The 23,181-nt window shown below is 36.9% G+C and overlaps 10 non-coding genes across 10 annotated transcripts; all 10 read left to right on the forward strand.

Moving 5' to 3' along the window:
• Nucleotides 1–116: 116 nt before the first annotated feature.
• TRNAE-UUC (transfer RNA glutamic acid (anticodon UUC)) lies at nt 117–188 on the forward strand. The gene has a single exon. It is a non-coding gene; the product is annotated as a tRNA-Glu (tRNA).
• Nucleotides 189–267: 79 nt separating this feature from the next.
• Nucleotides 268–339, forward strand: TRNAE-UUC (transfer RNA glutamic acid (anticodon UUC)). The gene has a single exon. It is a non-coding gene; the product is annotated as a tRNA-Glu (tRNA).
• A 219-nt stretch (nt 340–558) lies between these two features.
• On the forward strand, nt 559–630 carry TRNAE-UUC (transfer RNA glutamic acid (anticodon UUC)). Its single transcript has one exon. It is a non-coding gene; the product is annotated as a tRNA-Glu (tRNA).
• A 218-nt stretch (nt 631–848) lies between these two features.
• On the forward strand, nt 849–920 carry TRNAE-UUC (transfer RNA glutamic acid (anticodon UUC)). Its single transcript has one exon. It is a non-coding gene; the product is annotated as a tRNA-Glu (tRNA).
• Nucleotides 921–1,151: 231 nt separating this feature from the next.
• On the forward strand, nt 1,152–1,223 carry TRNAE-CUC (transfer RNA glutamic acid (anticodon CUC)). The gene has a single exon. It is a non-coding gene; the product is annotated as a tRNA-Glu (tRNA).
• A 370-nt stretch (nt 1,224–1,593) lies between these two features.
• Nucleotides 1,594–1,665, forward strand: TRNAE-UUC (transfer RNA glutamic acid (anticodon UUC)). Its single transcript has one exon. It is a non-coding gene; the product is annotated as a tRNA-Glu (tRNA).
• Nucleotides 1,666–2,023: 358 nt separating this feature from the next.
• Nucleotides 2,024–2,095, forward strand: TRNAD-AUC (transfer RNA aspartic acid (anticodon AUC)). The gene has a single exon. It is a non-coding gene; the product is annotated as a tRNA-Asp (tRNA).
• Nucleotides 2,096–2,174: 79 nt separating this feature from the next.
• On the forward strand, nt 2,175–2,246 carry TRNAE-UUC (transfer RNA glutamic acid (anticodon UUC)). Its single transcript has one exon. It is a non-coding gene; the product is annotated as a tRNA-Glu (tRNA).
• A 79-nt stretch (nt 2,247–2,325) lies between these two features.
• On the forward strand, nt 2,326–2,397 carry TRNAE-UUC (transfer RNA glutamic acid (anticodon UUC)). The gene has a single exon. It is a non-coding gene; the product is annotated as a tRNA-Glu (tRNA).
• Nucleotides 2,398–2,476: 79 nt separating this feature from the next.
• TRNAE-UUC (transfer RNA glutamic acid (anticodon UUC)) lies at nt 2,477–2,548 on the forward strand. The gene has a single exon. It is a non-coding gene; the product is annotated as a tRNA-Glu (tRNA).
• Nucleotides 2,549–23,181: the final 20,633 nt, after the last annotated feature.

The following is a 23,181-nucleotide window of genomic DNA, read 5'->3' on the forward strand; positions in this document are numbered from 1 at the left end:
TACCCAGAAGGCCCGGGTTCAATTCGCGGTATCGGAGCGAGTGCTTTTGTACCGCTTTTAAAGAATAAATTTAAAGACACATTTATAGGAGTAATATCTAGGGTTGCTCAAACCAGTCCGATATGGTCTAGTGGCTAGGATATCTGGCTTTCACCCAGAAGGCCCGGGTTCTATTCCCGGTATCGGAGCGAGTGCTTTTGCACCGGTTTTGAAGAATAGACTTAAGGACATAGGTTTATGAATAGAATTAAGACTTGGTTAAGCAAGTCCGATATGGTCTAATGGCTAGGATATCTGGCTTTCACCCAGAAGGCCCGGGTTCGATTTCCGGTATCGGAGCGAGTGCTTTTGTACCGCTTTTCAAGAATAGACTTAAGGATATAGGTTTATGAAAAGAATTAAGACTTGGTTAAGGAAGTCCGATATGGTCTAGTGGGTAGGATACCCAGAAGGCCCGGGTTCGATTCCCTGTACCGGAGCGGGTGCTTTTGTACCGGTTTTGAAGAATAGACTTAAGGACATAGGTTTATGAATAGAATTAAGACTTGGTTAAGCAAGTCCGATATGGTCTAGTGGCTAGGATATCTGGCTTTCACCCAGAAGGCCCGGGTTCGATTCCCGGTATCGGAGAGAGTGCTTTTGTACCGCTTTTCAAGAATAGACTTAAGGATATAGGTTTCTGAATAGAATTAAGACTTGGTAAGAGCACGTCCGATATGGTCTAGTGGCTAGGATATCTGGCTCTCACCCAGAAGGCCCGGTATCGGAGCGAGTGCTTTTGTACCGCTTTTAAAGAATAAATTTAAAGACACATTTATAGGAATAATATCTAGGGTTGCTCAAACCAGTCCGATATGGTCTAGTGGCTAGGATATCTGGCTTTCACCCAGAAGGCCCGGGTTCTATTCCCGGTATCGGAGCGAGTGCTTTTGCACCGGTTTTGAAGAATAGACTTAAGGACATAGGTTTATGAATAGAATTAAGACTTGGTTAAGCAAGTCCGATATGGTCTAATGGGTAGGATATCTGGCTTTCACCCAGAAGGCCCGGGTTCGATTACCGTTAACGGAGCGGGTGCTTTTGTACCGCTTTTCAAGAATAGACTTAAGGATATAGGTTTCTGAATAGAATTAAGACTTGGTAATAGCAAGTCCGATATGGTCTAGTGGCTAGGATATCTGGCTCTCACCCAGAAGGCCCGGGTTCGATTCCCGGTATCGGAGCGAGTGCTTTTGTACCGCTTTTAAAGAATAAATTTAAAGACACATTTATAGGAATAATATCTAGGGTTGCTCAAAACAGTCCGATATGGTCTAGTGCCTAGGATACCTGGCTTTCACCCAGATGGCCCGGGTTCGATTCCCGGTATCGGAGCGAGTGCTTTTGTACCGCTTTTCAAGAATAGACTTAAGGATATAGGTTTATGAATAGAATTAAGACTTGGTTAAGCAAGTCCGATATGGTCTAGTGGGTAGGATACCCAGAAGGCCCGGGTTCGATTCCCGGTATCGGAGCGAGTGCTTTTGTACCGCTTTTAAAGAATAAATATAAAGACACATTTATAGGAATAATATCTAGGGTTGCTCAAACCAGTCCGATATGGTCTAGTGGCTAGGATATCTGGCTTTCACCCAGAAGGCCCGGGTTCTATTCCCGGTATCGGAGCGAGTGCTTTTGCACCGGTTTTGAAGAATAGACCTAAGGACATAGGTTTATGAATAGAATTAAGACTTGGTTAAGCAAGTCCGATATGATCTAGTGGGTAGGATACCCAGAAGGCCCGGGTTCGATTCCCGGTATCGGAGCGGGTGATTTTGTACTGGTTTTGAAGAATAGACTTAAGGATATAGTTTTATGAATAGAATTAAGACTTGGTTAAGCAAGTCCGATATGGTCTAGTGGGTAGGATACCCACAAGGCCCGGGTTCGATTCCCGGTATCGGAGCGGGTGCTTTTGTACCGGTTTTGAGAATAGACTTAAGGACATAGGTTTATGAATAGAATTAAGACTTGGTTAAGCAAGTCCGATATGGTCTAGTGGGTAAGATACTTGGTTATCACCCAGAAGGCCTGGGTTCGATTCCCGGTATCGGAAAGAGTTCTTTTGTACCGATTTTCAAGAATAGACTTAAGGATATAGGTTTATGAATTGAATTAAGACTTGCTCAAGCAAGTCCGATATGGTCTAGTGGGTAGGATACCTGGCTTTCACCCAGAAGGCCCGGGTTCGATTCCCGGTATCGGAGCGAGTGCTTTTGTACCGCTTTTAAAGAATAAATTTAAAGACACATTTTTAGGAATAATATCTAGGGTTGCTCAAACCAGTCCGATATGGTCTAGTGGCTAGGATATCTGGCTTTCACCCAGAAGGCCCGGGTTCTATTCCCGGTATCGGAGCGAGTGCTTTTGCACCGGTTTTGAAGAATAGACTTAAGGACATAGGTTTATGAATAGAATTAAGACTTGGTTAAGCAAGTCCGATATGGTCTAATGGGTAGGATATCTGGCTTTCACCCAGAAGGCCCGGGTTCGATTCCCGTTATCGGAGCGGGTGCTTTTGTACCGCTTTTCAAGAATAGACTTAAGGATATAGGTTTATGAATAGAATTAAGACTTGGTTAAGCAAGTCCGATATGGTCTAGTGGGTAGGATACCCAGAAGGCCCGGGTTCGATTCCCGGTACCGGAGCGGGTGCTTTTGTACCGGTTTTGAAGAATAGACTTAAGGACATAGGTTTATGAATTCTGAGAGAGCGGTAGCTCTCTTAGATAAGACTTCATACTGCTCTTAATGTATAAGGAGGGTTTTTTGTTTGGATGTAGTTTTTTTGTATTGTATTAACTGTTTTGAAATAATTCCACAGAACTACAATTTGGGCCCTTAATATGTGGTTAAAATTTCAAAGAGATCCATTAATTAGTTTATTTTACAAAAAATAAAGTTGCTAAGGGTGGTTTTCATTTCCATAAAATTAATCACACCTTTTGATGAAAAACAGGAATTTTTCCCATAGAAATAACATGGAAAATTTTTCGAAAAAAACAAATCGGTTCCTCGTGATTTAGAAAAACTATACGTTGGTTAGTTTTGGGAACGGTCTTAAATTAAACTTTAAACCTTTTTCTAGGACAATTTTTAAGGTTTTTGAGAAAAATTAATTTTAAGTATGTTTAATTTTAAATTTCAAAAACTACCCCAATCTGCGATATTTTGGCATGGATACACTGTTTTATTAGCAAATATCAGCGCAACCAGTATTGGCCTTTTTTTACGTATAGTTGCCTCATAATATAATCCGATTGTTTATTCTTAATGCCTTTTGGTTGAAATGGCCTATCGATAGTGAGATAAGACTGCTTTAATAGCTCTTTTCCCCCTTTTCACCCCGTTTGTGGCCGCCATTTTTTTAAGGTGAAAAAATTTGAGAGTGGGTCCTTTTTCGTTGTCATTTTCATATATTTTGAGGATTTGCTCATGGATGGATTTTAAATATAATATAAAGTAGGTTTCAAGCTTTAATATAAGCCCAATTTCATAATTTTCCACCTTTTTATTGTCCCACAATCTATTTCTAAACTTGGCACTTTTTTTAAGGCGGTGAAATTGCGCTAAGCCTTGGCTTACCATTAATTTTTGCCGTTTAAAAAATGTTTACCTTTCGTTGCCCGTTACTTCGCCTTCTCGTATCGTCGTACTTAAGTTTAGACTTTGAAAGTAGTGCTTAGTTTTCTTAAATATTACTTAATTGTATAAAATTTTAATATTATAATTGCGTAAAACGAATTCAATGTTTTTTGTTGATGGAACGCGCCTTGCATTTGAATTTCGTTCCCTCGAAACTACCCCCTTTACGTTACTGGCCGGAGGCTTTTTCTTTATTTATCGCCGTCTGTTGACTCTTTTTTCGGTCTTTCAGCCCAGGAAACAGCTGTAGTGAGCAAATGTTATTTAACAAAAACAACACACTGAGTCACTGACCGCATGGTCAGTGACTCAGTGTGTTGTTTTTGCCTTTTAATGATTCTAATCGTGGTGCGCGTCGAGGTTTACGAATCCAACGTGTCTTGCGAAATGAAAATCAAGGGTGGATACTATATAATCTATGCTTTAAAAGGAATTTGACGGCGCCAGTTAAGCAAAATGGTATTAGGCCTTGCCAAAAGTTGACTGGGCCTTCGTCAGAGTTAACAGTAGCGCTAGTTAATTCAGGATACCATTATCTAATCTACTTAAATCAGGGTAATAGAGAATAACACTGTCACTTAAATTTACAGTTTTTACAACGTAGTCGTGTTCTTGGACATATTACAGAATAGCTCCTGGTAGTCGTTCACTTTTCTTTCTATGTTTATTATATGTAAAATTGGATGAAAATAATTATGGTGCAAAACTTTTTCGGCGCAAATGATTATTTAAAAAGTTACAAGCGTTTAAGTCTTTGTTTTTTCATCCAATATTACATATAGTAAACATAAAAACAAAAGATATCTGCTACCAGGAGCTATTCTGTAATATTGCCGTGTTCTTTAGTACATACGTGTTTTTATCCGTTACCGCTATTTCGATCTCTCCATTGTACTAATTAAAAAATTACATTTCTACCCAAAGGATTAAAATTTTTAATTATGTAATGCTTTGTGAAAGACCACGCTTACTAAGGAAGATATACACATATTCGTCACCAACGTAACATCTTTTTATACCTTGTAAACTATTAAACACAAGAAAAAGCACAGCCATTAACGGTGATTTCCCAAGGAAAGTAATGGCAGCACACCTTATTTTCTTTACTAATAGTCCACATTTATTGAAATTTTAACTCAAAAGGCCTATAATTGACACACATTTAACAAGTTATATCATTATCAAGTTGTGGTTAAATGAATGTAACGGTTGATGGATGAGGCTTAGTTTGGTACGATACCACTTTACACTTGCCAACCAACAAACAAAGGTTTCTAACTAAATAGACTATTGTGAGTAAATCAAAAATAGTGTATTATTTCCAAGCATGCTGCAAGTATTTTTCTTTTATTTCAAAATAAATTACATCAGTTTGAGGGAGAAAATTCTCCGTTGGTGTAAACAAAAGTTTTCTGAACATCAAGTCATACGATGCTTGAATCAGTATTTAATGCCCAATATTGTTATTAGGTAAAAGTTAAATAATAATTGAATTATTTGCATGTCCATAACTCAGTTTAAAAAACAATGTTTCTTATGTTGTAAATTTATTGTTTTGTAGAAATGGAGTTTATTTTTCTGAGGTTAGCAGGGTAGTAAATTCCACCCCTAGACTACGGGAGCATCTAATGGCGCTTTTTTAATCTAAACCCCACCAGTTATTTGCTTTTCAATCTAAGAAAAATTAATTATGTTAGGAAGGAAATGATTAACGCAAGTTGATAAAAAAAAGATAATCGTTTAATAGATAGTTTTCACACATGGAGGATTCATACCATGAACACCAGGAGGCCGGGCTATTTGGTGGACAAAAACCCGTCTGCTTTTGTCCTTCAGATAGCCCGGCTTCCTGGTGTAAATGGTATGAATCCTCCATGTGTGAAAACTATCTATAGATAATATCGGTAGAATATAATACTTTTATTTTTCAAGTATATTAGTTGTTTTTAGTTTAAGCAGATTAGTTGTTTTTAGTTTGGGTCTAAAAAGGTCGTGGAAAAACTAAGAAAAAGGTCAGGGAAAACCTGGAACGGTCAGGGAATTTGGTTCTGAAAAATCCGTGGCAACCCTGTTAAGTAAAAATTCCAATTAAATGGAAATGAAAGACACCCAAACATATTGACATTATGGAATGCTAGTAAATACTAAAGGAAAGTGTTAGAAATTAGAAGATAGGAAACTTCAACGTTGCCATCTTTACACTTTTTAAGGATTAACAAATTTTAAAAGTCAAGCCAGATGTTTACACAAAATTGATGTTCTTAATATTGATAAACGCACTTTTGCTGGCTATTTTTATGCAATAAAACTTAGCCCTATTCTTGCTTTATTGATAAAAAACTCCCAACTTCTACAATAATTATTAAAAATACGATTCAAGTTCAAAAAAAAATTTATTTCAGAAGTTAAATCATTCAGTTTATTATATACATTTAAAAAAAAAATTAATTGCTAATAAATTACGAATAATTGCTAATTAGTTTTAAAGTTAGAAAATTTTGATGGTAAATAGTTTATAAATTTTAATGTTAAATGATAAATAGCTAATATGAAATTTTGGTAAAATTTAATTAGAAAAGTTAACATATTTTTTAGTAAATTTTGATGATGAAAAGTTAACAAGTTTTTTTAGTAAATTTTGATGATACATTTAATTAATTAAAGGATGACTAGTTAATAAAATTTTACGTGGATGACTGTTAGTTTAAATGATGACGTTAAATGATGATGATGCTACATAAAAACCATAGAACAATGTTATATTTACTGGTACTAAAAAATGTTAATTGGAACACAGGAAAGTAATCGATCATATTAATAAAAAAACTGTCAAAAGTTAATATTGGTTGAGTCTCAGTTAAATTTTTAAAAATTTATTTAAATTTAGGAAGGATGATGTCTAACACATTTTAAAGTTAATTCTATTTTCCAGTGTCACAATTTAATATAAGGTTATATTTTAATGATACTTACAATAAATTGTTAAACTGGAATTGTGTCCATTTTTTGGACTACCACTTCTTTAAGTTGGGTTTGATCTTTTTCTTTTTCAACCACAATTGTTTCATCTTCTTTCGGCCCCTGATTTTCTTCCCCTTCAGGAACCTTTTTTCCAACCCCCTCACGCCCTTTTTTTATAAAATATCAAAATTATGAAATATTGTCTTATGATTGTGGCTGATCTATTCAAAAGTTAATTAAATGTTGCATTTCAAGTTGATCAAATATCTAATTTAAGCATTATTTGGGTATTAGTTTTATGACAGTGAAATTTATCATTTTCAAGTCTAGAATAGAGATTTTAAATTAAAGGCATACTTTTATAAGATAAAAACTTTTTATAAAGGTACATAGAGCTAAAACTATCTTTGTCAAGCTTTTTGGGTCAGCCAACCAGTCTGGGAAATAGCACACTTCCTCTGGTCCAAAACCAGCTTATTAATAGCTTGACCTAGTTTAAAGTAGGGGTTACTGGTCCTCGGGACCAGTTTATTTTTTGCAAATCTACAGGAGAGCAAATGGTGGGAGCATTTTATAGGAATTATATTACCTTTGGGGATCCTGCAATATTAATAAAGTCAACTTGGCTGACTATTTTTATGGAAAAAAAAAAGAAAAAAAAGAGAGAAAAAACTTATGCCTAATTTTCCTGTATTGGAAAAAGAACTCCTATTTCTTTTTTGATTCTATAGACTAGTTAGTGTCCCTAGGGATAGGAGTAGACTATATCCATCCCTGTGGGTCTTCTCTTATAAGTGACAAGCTCAGAATAACCTAGAATAGTTAGCAAAAATGCCCATCTCTGTCTAAAAGGTTAGTAATATATGTTTGTTCGTTTTTTTAAAAAAATTAGGAAATTATATTAAAAAAATCAGCGACTTCAAAAAATACAATCTATTAGCATGGATGAAGAATGCGCGTGAGGAAATTTGTTTTCACGCTACAGGATCGGCAACTCCCCTATCTCGAACGACAGCTTATTCTGTATACACTCTGTTGCAACATCGGTTGTCAGCACGCGCAAAGCTAGGTCTCTATGTAATCTAGCCTTGCGCGTGCTGACAAGAGACAAAAAACTCGCGGATATTAAAATCCTGAAGATCCTGAAGTTTTTTGGTCTCTTGACAGCACGTATAAGGCTACGTTACATAGAGACTTAGCTTTACGCGTGCTGCCAACCGATGCTGTAACAGAGTATATACAGAATAAGCTGTCGTTCAAGATAGGGAGTTGCCAATCCTGTAAAGTGAAAACAAATTTCCTCACGCGCATTCTTCATCCATGCTATTAGCATTAGATAACAAAAAATCCGGGGCAAATTTATTGTACCTTTAAGGTTTGGGCAATCCCGGGCCAGGTGGCCTGGCTTACGGCATTCATAACAGGTCCTTTCATAAGGTTTACCATTCTTCCCGCCTCTCCATACGCGTCCACCGCGACCGCGACGCCCACCTCGTCCTCGACCGCGACCTCCCTCAATCACGTTAAGAGTAACTTTACCATGAAAATGGGCTCCCTTCAAAGCGTCCATTTTGCTAAGCCTAGGCCAATTAACCAGAAATTTCAATAACTTAGTATATTACCGTTAATTAATTTGCAAACACTCTATTTTTAAACTTGGCAATAAATCAAACTATTGTGTTTTCAAATATATGCCTTTCCCATAAAAATATATGTAAAATTATAAACTTTTCATAAAACTTGGCATAAAACTTACGTGATTTCTTGTTAATGTCAAATAAAATTTGAATTTGACGTTCGACAGTTAAACTTATAACACGGCCAACTTGGGTGAACTTATTTTCCTAAGATCCTAATACAAGTTGGCCGTCTCAAACCCTATACAAAATTTTGCTAAATTTAAGCAGGGTTGCCAACCAAACATTTTCCCGTCCGATCTTTAATTTAAGACCTGGGGTAATTTGCTTTGCGACACTTAATAATAATATTTATTTCGTAACCCAAAGCCACCGGCAACTTAGTATCATTTTCCTTTCTGATTAAACTGGGAAAGGTTTATAAGGTAAATAATAACTATTAACTCATTTCTTTTTACATTTTTTCTTAAATCTTTTATTTCGTTTTCATATCAATTCTATAAACCTACCTTAAGCCTACTTCTTTCAATTCCTTTTAAGTTTATGTTTTCTTTGTTTAAGTGTATTTTTTTTTCAAACTTTTCTACGTTATTAAAATCTACTTTTGCTTTGAACTACATATATTTTCGTTGTGCACCTTTACAAATACAAAAGTTTCTAAGTATGCCTTTACAAATACAGAGGGGCTCTGTGTGTACCTTTGCAAATCTAACAGGATCTGTGTGTACCTTTGCAAATCCAACAGGATCTGTGTGTACCTTTGCAAATCCAACAGGATCTGTGTGTACCTTTGCAAATCCAACAGGATCTGTGTGTACCTTTGCAAATCCAACAGGATCTGTGTGTACCTTTGCAAATCCAACAGGATCTGTGTGTACCTTTGCAAATCCAACAGGATCTGCGTGTACCTTTGCAAATCCAACAGGATCTGCGTGTACCTTTTGCAAGTACAAAGGCGTTCTGTGTATACCTGTAACATATACAGTACAAAAGTTCCACTCAATTTTGAAAAATTGAAATGTTTTCTCGAGGAAAACGAAACAAAGTAAATAAACGTTTACTATTGCAAAAAAGAAGAGCGCAAGCCAAGCTAAAATTGCAAGTTCCGAGTAAATCATTGAAACGTGATCAAACAAACAAACTTAAGTGTAAACGGTACTATCTTAAAAACAAGGGGTTCTTTAAAAGAAATAATGCAAAAAACTATGTGGAGCGTAAATCTCTACTTGAGAGAGCGAAAAAAACCGAAGAGAACTTCGCCGCCAGGTGGAGCTGCTAATTTGCGTTCAAAAAATACAAAACCAAATAAACGGGATAAATTTGTCTTTGCGAAAAAACTCCTTAATGCGGGGATTTTCAAAACGAGAAACAAAAAGTTTATAGCTGAAACCTATAAAAGATTTCTAGTCAAACGTCTAACTGAAAGACTGGCGGCGTCAAAGTCTCTTGACACTGAGACTAAAAATAGACGCACGAAGTCTATCTCTCACAAGCTAAAATGCCAAGTGCTAGCTGGTAGAATATTGCATTTAAAAAGGCAATTGTATTCGGCTTACCACGCCCAACTAACAACTGTTGTTAGTGAATTTAAGGATTTTGTCGAGAAAATCAAAGAAATTGGGTCCATTGATCCTGACAATTTGGCAGAAGTTGTGGGTGGGAAAAGGCTTCACAGTAGCATGAAAGAGGCCTATTTCCATGAAACTTCCTATCATCTGATTGGAAATAATGGAAAAATATTGAAAACTGGCGATGAGTCACATTACGCCAAAATTTTTCAATTGGATTCTAATGGTCGTGTACGAAAAGTTCTGAGAGACCGTGTTACGAGTTCGACTAAAGAATTGTTTGTTGACGAAATGGGAAATTTCGTTGACATAAAAAACAATAACGAGACTAGTAACGTAGAACGAGTTTTGCAAGTTAATGAGTCGGGAATTGTTTCAAATCTTTTCAAAATTGTTGAAACTGAAGAGAAGAATCCAAAAGCAAATTTTGTGATCAATGAAGGGGGGTTTATTGAAACCCAAAACAAAACTGTATACTGGGAATGCAGTGACATTTGTAATGTTCGAACTCGAGCCATTGCAAAAGTACTAGCTTTCATAAACACAGTTGCCAATGCTAATGAAAAATCTTTGACTAAAATTTTTGAGTCTGATTTGGACCTTTGCGAACTAAGAAAAGAATTTTGCAAAAAATCAAACGTGTTAATACCACCAGATGGGGACGAAGTAGTGGTGAGAATAGTTCCGTTCCTAGGACACACTGCTTACTGCGCTGATAGCGAAGAGTGCCAAAGTCATTTGCGTGCTTTAGCTGAACTGGCTCCTCACTATTCGGGAATTAGAAATATTCTGAATAATATTTATCACGTCAAAGCGTTACTCAACGCGTTAACTAAAATCTCAACTGAAATTGAAAGTGGTGATTACGAGTCTGTGACGAATGTCATGGCGGAATTAAGGAAAACCCTTGCTACACGTGGGAAAAATTTAAATAACGAACAAAACAATGCTCCCACAGGAAGCATTAACGCTCCTCGGCCGACTCTCGATGAAAGTGAAATCTAGAGTCTTTACGAGAATCAATTCGCTCGGGCAATGCTAAACAGCAACGAGTTTCATGACACGCCCTGCGACTGCTGTTTAAGATTATTGAAAAAATCTGATTTAAGAGCAGTAGAAAAACTGGTAAACAGAGCTGTTTTTGAGAACGAGGCCTATCTGATTTTAAGAGCTGGCTGGATAATGAATAATTCCGACACGAGAGAAGCAGACATGCTACTATGTCGTTACTGCGCTACGGATTTGGGAAAGGGTAAAGTTCCCATCAGATGTTTTCTGAACAACTTGGCGGTTGACAATCCTCCACCAGATGTCACCAGTTTAAACATGTTTGAGAAAGTTTTAATTCAGCTTGTGAAGGCCTTCCACACTGTGGTGCGGTTAGGCACCAAAACCAACTCCAACATGCAGTTTGGCACTGTTAAAGCTTTAAAGGGAAGAGTAATTTATCTTCCAATTCCCGTGGAGAAAAATTTGAAGATGATTCCCAAGACGTTGCCCAAAAATCACGAACTGCATATCTTGGTCAATGGCGTTCCCACAGCGGACAAAAAAGTTTGGCAACAGGTTGTTTGCCTCGAAAAAGTGTTGAAAGCTTTCAGTGTGCTGAAAAGGATAAACCCTTTTTACAAAGACATTGATATTTCGACAATGAATGAGGAATATATTTGTGGCACGCATGAAATTGATGGAAATGAAAATTCATTGACTCCCGAAGAATTACTGAGCGTAACAGATCCACTTGCGTTAATTAATGATGGATCTGATGCGTTGACACGCGCTTCCGCTGCGCTTCAAACAGAAGGGCCACCGGATAGTAGTCACGACGTCCAAGGTGACCAAAACGCTTCGAACATGCAGGAGCAGGATGAAAATCAGTCTAGGCTTGCACCAGGCAACGCCTACAAAATTTTAACACAGCCCGAGGCTTTGTTGCGAAAACTATCTGAGGGTGAAGCCCGTGATCATTACTCTATTCATCCAGTGAACGTCCAACCGCCGAAGGATTTATTGGGTGCTTACCAAATGAAGCGCGTCGAGGCCGAGCCGGTTAGCACTTGGGACAAAAAACTGGAATACATGAGCTTCGTTCATTTGTTCCCTCGGGGTCGCTTTGGCAAGCACGATGATAGACCTTTTGGGAAAATAACGGAAACCAAGTATCGTTTATCCCGTATTTTGAACAAAAGTCCCATTTTTAGACGAGATTACGCCTATCTCTTCCACTCTTATCAAGAATGCGAAATGAAAGCGATTTCTAGCAGTTTGAACTACGTTCTTCGTGTTAAGAAACCCATGCCAATTGGTGTTGAAAATTTGCTCAATCGAGTTAAATCTGGCGATAAAGAACTCGAGAGTAATTTAGCTACTTTCTTGGGTCATATTCGAGGAACGAAGGACTACTGGTATAAGGTTCTTAGAAACGTTTTAGCGATGATTCGGGAATTTGGTCCTCCCACCTGGCTTTTAACTTTTAATCCGGCCGAGTACGATGATATGGAACTGCACGATCACTTGAGAAAAGTGAATTCAGACGTTCCAGGAGTAGAGTCGATGACGGTGGCTGAATTGTTGAATTTCGACCCGCTTAGCGTCAATTTGCACTTTCACAACAAAGTGCGGTCGCTGTTAAACAACTTTGTTTTGTGTAAGCAAAATCCAGTTCTTGGCATGATAGAACATCATTTTTGGCGGGTTGAATACCAATCTCGAGGTTTGCCTCACTACCACATGCTATTGTGGGCCAAGGACGCTCCAAAGATTGGAACTTCTTCGACCGAGACTATTTTGGATTACGTGCAAAAACACGTCACGTGTTCGATGCCAAGAGCATCGGTAAGTCCGGAACTGCACCGGCTGGTAAAAAAATTCCAAACTCACAAATGCACTTCCAGTTGTTATAAGAAGGTGAAAAATTCTAAAAAAGGATTGAAAGTGTGTCGTTACGGTTTCCCTCGAAACGTAACAAACATTGCTACTATGAATTCTGTTAGATCAGTTACTCGTCACCGTAAAATGAAAAAGGTGCAGAAACGACTGTACGACTTGCCGAGAAAACAGCACGAAGTTTTAATCAATGATTACAATCCCACGCTACTTTTGGCTTCCAAAGCCAACATGGATTTGCAATTTGTCGCTGACAAATCGGAAATAGTGGCAAACTATGTCACGGCTTACGTGACAAAGGGAGATCGGGCTGACATGGACCAAACTTTTGCCGAGTTAGGCAACGAAAGTTTGTCCAAAAAATTATTTGCCTATAGATTGAAATCTTTGACGTGCAAGCAAATAGGAATTTATGAAGCTCTCGATATGATGCTGGGCCAAGACCTTTTCAACAAGTCTGACAGCACTAAATTTATAAACACTAACTTGAAAGAAAACCGATCGAGAATTTTGAAAGGTTACAAGGAACTCGCTCGTTTGAGGGAAACTGACCCCGAAAGCAAGGACACTTGCCAAAAAGGGTTCGTCGACGACAAATATCCGAATCGTCCTGACAGCTTGGAAAATATAAGTTTGCGGGAATTTGGTCAGTTTTACGATTATGCGATGCGCTCAGAGGGTGTGGAGAAAAATGCGAATGTAATCCAGTTGAAAAACAATCTGGGTTTCATGAGAAAGAGAATTAAGCCGTACATAATCTTTATTCACGACCCGATAGAGGAGAAAGAACAGTATTGTCACGCTCTACTGATCCTCTTCAAACCGTGGCGTGACGAAACTGAGCTATTGGGCGATTTTGAAACATACGCCGATGCTTTCGAAAACTCGCTTTCAGTGTTAAAAGATATGAGAGAATATCACGAGAAACTCTCGGTTTCCAAAGAAGTTGAAAAGAAACGGAAGGCTTCTAAGAAGGCGAAAGAGCCAGAAACCATAGTCTCGGAGACTGAAAGTGACGACGATGAAAATGCGCTGCAAGGGAAGGAAATTGTTATCGAAACCGAACACGCGATGGCTGATGTGGAAGCTGCCATGGAACCATGGAAATGAATTTCGAGACTGATGTTGACAATGTGGCGTTACTAAACTCGGATCAAAGGCGAATTTATGATCACATCATGGATCACTTCTCCCAAGAGGGAGAAAAATCTAAAAACAAGTGCCTTTTTGTGTCGGGACCTGGTGGCACTGGCAAATCGTTTCTTATCGACACTCTCGCCAACGCCGTAAGGCGACACTTTCAAAATCCTGCTAGCGTGGCAATTGCCGCGCCAACGGGTTTGGCAGCGTTGAATGTTAATGGCGTAACATTACACAGATTACTAATGCTGCCGGTAGATCATGGGCGTATTGCCGAATACCATTCCCTAAGTTCTGACAATATGAGCATTATGAAAGAAACTTTGGGTAATTTAAAACTGTTAATTATTGATGAAATTTCTATGGTCTCATCGGTTTTACTGACACACGTTCACTTGAGGCTGAACGAATTTTGGGAAATGAACCAACCATTTGGTGGAGTTGTATTTATTCTTGTCTTGGGAGACTTTTTCCAATTGCCACCGGTTCAAGGAAATCCCGCGTTTATCAAAATCACTTCCGAAGAAGCCAGACTTAGATTCAATTGCATCGGAGGAAGTGATCTTTGGAAGTTTTTTAAATACGATGAACTAACGCAAAATGTTAGACAAGCCAACGACCAAAGTTACGGCGACATTCTAAGCAGAGTTAGAATTGGAAATATTTCCGAAGCTGATGTTGCAACCTTAGGAACTAGATTGGTTGAGGGAGGTCAAAACATCGAGGTGGCTATGAACCTTTTCATTAAGCTGTCCAATGAAGGGTTTCACCCAATTTGTTTGATGCCTAAATTAGCCATGTGCGTAAAATTCAACTTTGATATGCTGCGAAAAAACGGCGAGAAAGTTGAAGTCATTCGTTGTCAGGATAGACTCGCTGACTATGGGAAAAAAATGAATAAAAACATTCTCAGGAGACTGCAAGGGCTACAAAACGAACCGTCCAAAACAGGCGGTTTGGAGAGCGAGTTAGTTCTTTGCGTTGCCTGCCGAATAATGGTCAGAAGGAATATCAGTTTTGAAAAAGGCGTTGTAAATGGTACGATGGGTTTCGTAACTGGATTCAAGAAGGACGAACAAGGAAACGTTACTGGTATTTTTCTCAGAGTAGTAGATCGCGAACCGAATAACGATGACGCTAACACTGACTTTTTAGTTGAGAAAATTTGCGTCAAATTTTTGCTCATGGCAAACATTTACGTTAAACGCTCCCAGTTTCCCGTCATCCTGGCGTACGCTATTACGATACACAAAAGCCAAGGCATGAGTTTAAAATGCGCCATTATGGATTTGGGTCCGAATTTATTCGGAACTGGCATGGCGTACGTGGCTTTATCGAGAGTGACGTCCTCAGCCGGACTCCATCTATTACAGTTCGATCCGACTAAAATTAAGGTGTATGGACGAGCCATTATGGAGTATAACAGGCTTCGCAAAAAATATAGGCCAGATCTGCCTCTTTTGGAAATAACGGAGTTGAAAGAAAGTCGAGGTAGGAAAAGAAGTGCGCCTACACTATCTAAAAGCCTTTTAGAAGGCGAGGAAGAGAGATGTGAAGAAACACCGAAGAAGAAAAGGAAAGCCCAACAGAGTTTATAAAATTTTCCCTTGAAGGGTTTAGCTAACGATGATCAAGTAACGTGCTATTCTAATAGCGTTTTGCAACTGCTCTTATTAGTGCCGGAATTAAGAGAATTGGTTAAGTCTTACAATGGATCGTTCGTTGAAAAACCAGTTTTACGGTGCCTTCATAACACGATAAACGACATCGAGAGTTCTCAAGGAAGTTTCAGTCGTAAAGGGTTGGAACTGAGAATGGCTGTTGGAAATCATTTTACGCAAAACGATCAACAAGACGCCAGTGAATTTTTGATGGTCCTCTTGACGACACTAAGCCAAGAAATGGAAGCAGATTACTCCAAGGTTCTAAAAGAACTTTTCCGGTCAAAGTCGCGAAACGTTACCAAATGCCCCAAATGTCAAGTTGAACAAAATTCGGAAAATATTGTTGAAAGCAACATTTTCAATCTTCCACTAGAAAACCGAGATAAAATTGATTGGAAATCTCTAGAAAAAAGGATGAGGTTAACAGAGATGCGGTGCGTTTATTGTAATAATCCAACAATACAAGAGCGTGATGTATTGATATCCAGCGGAAAGTACGTTTTTCTGTGCCTTCTACGGGGCGATTTCAGAGATGGTCGACCAATTAAGATTTCGACTAAAATATCAAATTTTGAAAATCAAAATGTCACTTTGAGCAAGATTCTCTTTAAAACTAAAGGGGTGATTATTCATAAAGGTCAATCGTTGGCCGAGGGACATTATGTGAACTTTGTGAGAAAAAACAACGGCTGGTACGAGGTCAGCGATGCAATGATCAGAAAAAAAGGAGGGATTCGTCAGTAGCTTGACTGACGTCACTGTTTTGCTATTGGAAAGAGTCTAAACACTTTAAAGGGGAACTAACGTGCCTGAAGTCCATATTAAATTTACCCCGAGTAAAGCCTAAAATTTCAATAATCGTACCAGAGAGGAGCATCATATCTGTCGAAGATATACTAATAGTTCCCTTTTAAGTAATTTATGCTTGGGTAAGATTGTTGGCCCTCGAGCATGTTTAAGGTTTACAATGGTTAGAGATTAATTTTGATGTTGCCCAGACTATAATAACCGTGAATGGGAGAGGAGGGAGGATTGTAGGGCCATGCTATTGTTATGAAAAAAGGCGATGATTCTTGCATTAATTTGTAAATTTTCTAGTGAAGGGTTTTTAATACTCTGTATTAGTCTTGCCCCAATGGTATTTTATGTAAAAACAAGTTAAAAACGTAGCCCCTGTTGGTAATGCTATGTGATTAAATATAATTCTTTAATAAGCTGGTGATACTATTGAGACAAACTCATATTATTAGTTAACATTAAACAGATTTTTGGAACTGAGATTTAGACACTCGTAACCAAATATTAAATAAATACTGATTAAAATTAATATATTCGAAGAGTTCTCTAAATATCAGTTTCGCAACTACCATATTTTCTCTTTTAAGCGCGCTATAGTTTTTTTTACATTAAGACGCTTATAAATTTTTTTGCATTAACAATTTCAAACCGTTCCAAAAAAATCCACGAGATTTTATAAACTAAATTAATTTAATCTAATATTACACTGAACCCCCTGTAGCGAAGATTTTGTGTTTCAATATTATTTATTAATATAACCTTTCCTTTGTATAACTTATCAATAATGTGTACCGGACCCAATCTAATACCACTTACAAAAAGTCATTTTTAAACTATTTAATAGCCATATCAGGGCTCCCATCTGGTCTCTAAAATACCTAAAAGTCTCTACTTTTTGGGTAGGTCTCTAAACCACCCTAAAATCGCCATTTGGTCTCTAAACCACCCTATTTTCAAAAATTCCCGTTTTTAATATTCCATCTAAAATTTTTTGCAAGAGTAAAACTATTCTCACTCCGATCCACAGGGAATTATTAAACGCTTTAACATTTACAAATGACCTTGGCAATATCTCGCCAATTTGAACTATGTGTTTCCAGTTTTTCTCATTGGCTGGTGGAACTGTGTTTAGAAAGTAAATTCGTCTTGGCTCGGAGAGGTTTATTTTGGTTTCCCAACTTTTTTTGTGATACTTCCGTACAAATAAAGATCTAATTTTGATTTTGAATTGGTCTCTATTTGGTTCCATTTCCTAGAATTTGGTCCTTATTTTACCCTATTTTTACCGTGAAAGGTCTCTTTTTTCACTATTATTTTAAGAAATTTCTGTGGGAGCCCTGCCATATGAACTTATTAATTTTTCCCACTAACTAATATCCTACTATTGTTGGAGAATTTGTTTTTATAAAGTTTGAGAATTATTTCCCCAATTGCGTTTACCAATATATATATATATATATATATATATATATATATATATATATATATATATATATATATATATATATATATATATATATATATATATATATATATATATATATATATATATATATATATATATATATATATATATATATATATATATATATATATATATATATATATATATATATATATATATATATATATATATATATATATATATATATATATATATATATATATATATATATATATATATATATATATATATATATATATATATATATATATATATATATATATATATATATATATATATATATATATATATATATATATATATATATATATATATATATATATATATATATATATATATATATATATATTACATTACCCTTGTAAATAAAATAACTAAACCATTTTTTTTTACAATTAATATTCCAGGAAGTTTTGCATATTCTCTATGTGTTTCTCACCAGCTGGAGTAGTCTAAGTGACGGGTGCCATTGAGTAAAACCAACAGGGGTAGAATTTGCAAAACTTCTCGAATAGCTTTTTTTTCTTCAAAATTTAATAACCTTTTCATTGTCCCTTTGGTAACCCACGCGCAAAACAATAATTCTCATGTTCTAGCAGCACTGTTTCCAAACTTAAAGCTAAGAGTTGCCTAACAAAATTTTAAAAAATTGACCCTCAAAATCTATTTTTAAATGAACATATAATAGCGAGTAAATAGTAAAGTTTTCTTTCGCCTCCTCCCCCTCCGCCCCTTTACATAACTAATATAACGAAGAACAAAATTATTTCGACATAAATGCTACAAGCAGTGCATATTTTCAAGTTTGAAACATGCAATTTAAAGACTATTTTCGTACAACTACAAGCGTATTGTATCAACACGTGCCAGCTGCTAAGCTTCAACAGAAAGATAATTCATCATAGCCTTTACCAGTATAATGAAAGGTTAAAACTACACAGCTAAAAAATATGAACATCATCATTATAAAAAACAACACCACAAGACTTCGATAGACAGATCAAGAAATATAAATATTCAACTTCTATGCCGAAATAAGTTCAGACACTTTAGACTGGCGTGTTCAAAGAATGAGAGTGACTTTGGATTAAAACAGCAAAGATATTCAAAGAAATAATTCTCGTATTGGTTGAGCGAGTGTCTATAGAAGGTCAAGCTGTACCAAGGCCAAACAATACATGTCAATTATTTGGTTTCCCTGCATAATTATGTATCGGCTTGGCAAGCCTTGCCTTCAAGTTCATCAACACAATAGAAGTTCATAACAGCTATGAATTAGTTTAAAAAACGTTTTTCAACAAAAGTTGCTTACGTTATTAAAATTTAGAACAGCAATGGTTTGTTACTAAAATTATGTTCTTTACTATGTTGGGAGTTGGGCGCACTCCTGTAAGCCAAGCTTCTGGGCGACAAAGTTTTGAGGGAATAAGGGACTTGTCATCATGCCTACCATACAGGAACTGACTACTCCCGTGTCCGCGGGTGGTGAAATACCCCAAATCCCCCCTCCTTCACCACCCGATTAAACCTCAGGTACTTCACTCGTAACTCTAAAAAACCCAACTGTGATTAACCGCATAATCACCTTGGACTTCAATTTAAATTTCCATCGAAACGCCTTATGAACGTTATTTTACGGACGTTTGCCAAACAAAACAAGCTCGATGGAATTAGTAAAATAAAGCTGCCAATTAATGACGTTAAGCACTAATGCTATCTGAGTTCAAAGGTAATAAATATACAAAAAAAATAAAATGGACTGGAGATGTCGCTACCAAACACAAGGCACATCATTAACTCTCTGAACTAAATTGCAGATTCTGCAATACATTAACAAAACAAAATCACGCGCGATGGAGCTAGTAAAAAAGCTACCGATTAATGACATTAACCACTAACGCCATCTTAGTTCAATAGTGAAACACGAGGCTCCTCATTAACTGTGAACCAATTAATGACATTAACCACTAACGCCATCTTAGTTCAATAGTGAAACACGAGGCTCCTCATTAACTGTGAACCAAACTGCAGACTCTACATCAATAAAACAAAACCAAGCGCGATGGAACCAGTAAAAAAAGCTACCAATTAATGACATTAACCAACTTAGTTCAATAGTATTAAATATAGAACAAAAAATAAATCAACTGGATTGAAGATGTCACTAACGTAATACAAGCCGCTTCATTAACTCTCTGAGCTAAACTGCAGATTCTACACCAACAAATCACTACCCTTTTTAAAAAGCATCTTTAAGTATATTAGCCGAGGGGTCCGTCACTCGTTAAAATTGTGTACGAGATTTGAAATCTATGCCAAATTCTTTGATTTGTGATTTGTTACGGATTGGAAGATTTGTTAAGGATTTAAAGATTTGTTAAGGATTTAAAGATTTGTTGAGGATTTGAAAATTTGTTAAGGATTTGAAGATTTATTATGGGTTTGAAGATTTTTTAAGGGTTTGAAGATTTATTAAGGGTTTGAAGATTTATTAAGGGTTTGAAAATTTATTGCGGACTTCAAAAGTTATTACGAATTTGAAGATTTATTAAGGACTAGCGTGTAGTAAGAACTTCCATCAAAACGATATAAAGAATGGGTATATTTTACTGATGACTAATATTTTTGTGGCACCCTAAAAGCGAAGGTACTCGGCGTTGCCCGTCAGCCCGTCGGGACATTTTTATTACTTTTCATGCGGACATTATTCCATAAAGAAAGGTTTTTAAGTTTTTGGCCGATACTTAAAAAGATGGCAAAAAAGAGCACCCGAAAGACCATTCAGCCCGTCTATAGGTTAAAGAAAAAGAGTAACGTTCCTGCAAATTTTCAGCCTTCTAGGGCAAGCGGTTTGGGCTGGGTGTTGATTATCAGTCAGTCAGTCAGTCAGGACTTTCATTTAATAGATATAGATTTAAAGAATTGTCTAGGGATTCGATAATTTGAAGATTTATTAGAAGTTTGAAGATATTTTGCGGATTTGATGATTTGTTTGGGATATGAATTTGAGAGCAATATGATAATATTAATTTTAAGACCTTTTTTCGGTAGGCTTAGTTATTTTGAACTACTCCTTTGAAAACATGCCATATATTATAACTTTTTTTCGTGCGATGCTAGGTATCACCTCTTTAAAAACAGTCAATTTGGTATCGTCCAAAATGGGGAATGGGAATGCAAGTTATGGAACGCTTCACTCAAGGCTAGTAAATGGAAGAGTCTATAAAGTCCTTCCGCGGGAGGGAAGCACTCCCTTCATCACTGCTCCCCCCTCCGAGAACATACGGACAGTTAAAGCGGAAATCTGCTCACGATTCGCCCCTAGAGTTTTACTTGCCCGCACAGCTTCAAAAAAATCAGAGAATGTGCTGCCACCTTTAATTTTTAAGGTTGGTTTATGATCAGACCATTTTTTGGTACCAGTGCTGGACATAAGTTGCCATTTAACAGCTTAGACTTAGAGCAGACGACGGTTTGAAGGCGCGGGTTTTATACTCTTTTTATTCCAAAATTTTGGTTTGCGGATGTGATCCTACATAGCCACTATATTGAAATGCATTCGTCCTATTTTAGTAAGTATTTAATTTAGTTCAGTGACTTACACTTGGTCTTACTGTGTGCTTATTATAATGATAAACCACAAATACAATACATTGATCCTTTATTGACGTTGAAAAGAAATAGATTCACCTTTGCGTTTGACTAATTTAGTTTCATAATTGTAATAGCAAATAAACATGTTTGAGCCCAATTCTGCCACACGTAATCAAAGGGACAACTTAGTGTTTCCAATATATAAGCAAAGTGAACAAATAAACCAATTACTTTCAAAAATATACATACATTTATATCCAATACTCGAAAATACTCCTCCGCGACGGAAGTCACAAATATAAATACCACGGACTACAACTACTACTTTGACCAATGAGGCTGCAATTATCTGTAAACAGGCTCTATACTTTTAATCTAAGTTATTATCTATTACTTTTATTTATTAAATTAACTCTGGACATCATTGTAAATAAGGACTCCACCTTAATGATTGTTCCAATAAAAAGCCTTTATTATTATTATTATTATTATTATTATCTATAATGCCACTAATGATCTATATTAGATTTTAAATAACTAAATACCTATTGGAAGGCTAGACACGGACATGATTGTTAAAAACTTAAATTTTGACATTAACATTTTTATTATTTTCACATTTTATTGACGATTCTTCTGAAAGTCAAAGATATAGGATTTTAAAACTTTATATAATTCTTTTATTTATCAAATGAATAACTTTTGTCTTAAAAGGAAAAAGATATAATTGTTAGCTAGTAAATATTTTAAATTAATATAGTTTAACGCGTGTATGACTATGAAAAGTACATTTATGTATGTTGTTATGCACGCAATAAACTAATTCAAAATTCCAAATTATTATAAAACCTAGCAAGAAGTTCACCGCGGTATCTGATTCTAAAATAGAAACTCAAAATATGCAGTGGAAATATATTTTGATATGTGCCGAAGACTATCAATTTGCACAAGTCAGTCGGCCATTCCTTTTATATACTTTCCACTGGAAAAATCTTGCTCCGCGACAATGGCGCTACTTTCACCTAGTGCGGTTTAAGCTAGGTAGTGTCATTTCTAGTGATGCCGCGAATATTGATTTTGCCGAATACCGAATACCGAATATTCAGCCATGCTCTCGGCCGAAGCACCGAATATTCGGCCACCGAATATTCGGGCGTGAGATATGTGCAACTTGCGCGAAACCGGTTATGAGCTGTAACCCGTTCCGCGAAATACGTACATCCCCCGCACGGACGGCAATGGGACAGGTCTCATCATGGAAGAAGAAGGGTATGGAATGGTGAGGTGAATTGGCAGACGGCTACGCGAAATGTAGGGTCACGTGGGAAAACTCTCCTCTCCTCTCGTCACTAGCTGTAACGCGATTACTGCTCTGCGCAATATTTGCGCGCAAGCAGAGAGAGGGATACACTGTTTAGATTTAGATCCACTCTCTACCGCCTCTGCTACAGCGCGCCTGCGCGGAAGCTTTCAACGTTGGTGATAAACTCGGGAAGGAGGGAATGAAAAGGGGGAAGTTACGATTTTTCAACGCGCTCTCTTTAACACTATAGAATAGTGTCGGTAGAGAGGGGAGTAGACTGTTTATCCCTCCCTCTAGGCGCGCTTTTGTAAGAGGGGATTCTTTACGCGCCTGGTAGGGGGATGACATTGAGCTAGAGCTAGATGTCAGTTCTACGTATGCAAACGTCATACCCTTCTATCTCTTAACTAAGTGTCATCCCCCCTACCAGGCCCGTACAGTATCACCTCTTACAAAAGCGCGCCTAGAGGGAAGGATACAC

This window comes from Phalangium opilio, unplaced genomic scaffold (assembly GCF_054372755.1).
Source record: "Phalangium opilio isolate 3A_F unplaced genomic scaffold, DU_Popi_V2 ptg000015l_1, whole genome shotgun sequence".
In the NCBI taxonomy this organism is placed as follows: Eukaryota; Metazoa; Arthropoda; class Arachnida; order Opiliones; family Phalangiidae; genus Phalangium; species Phalangium opilio.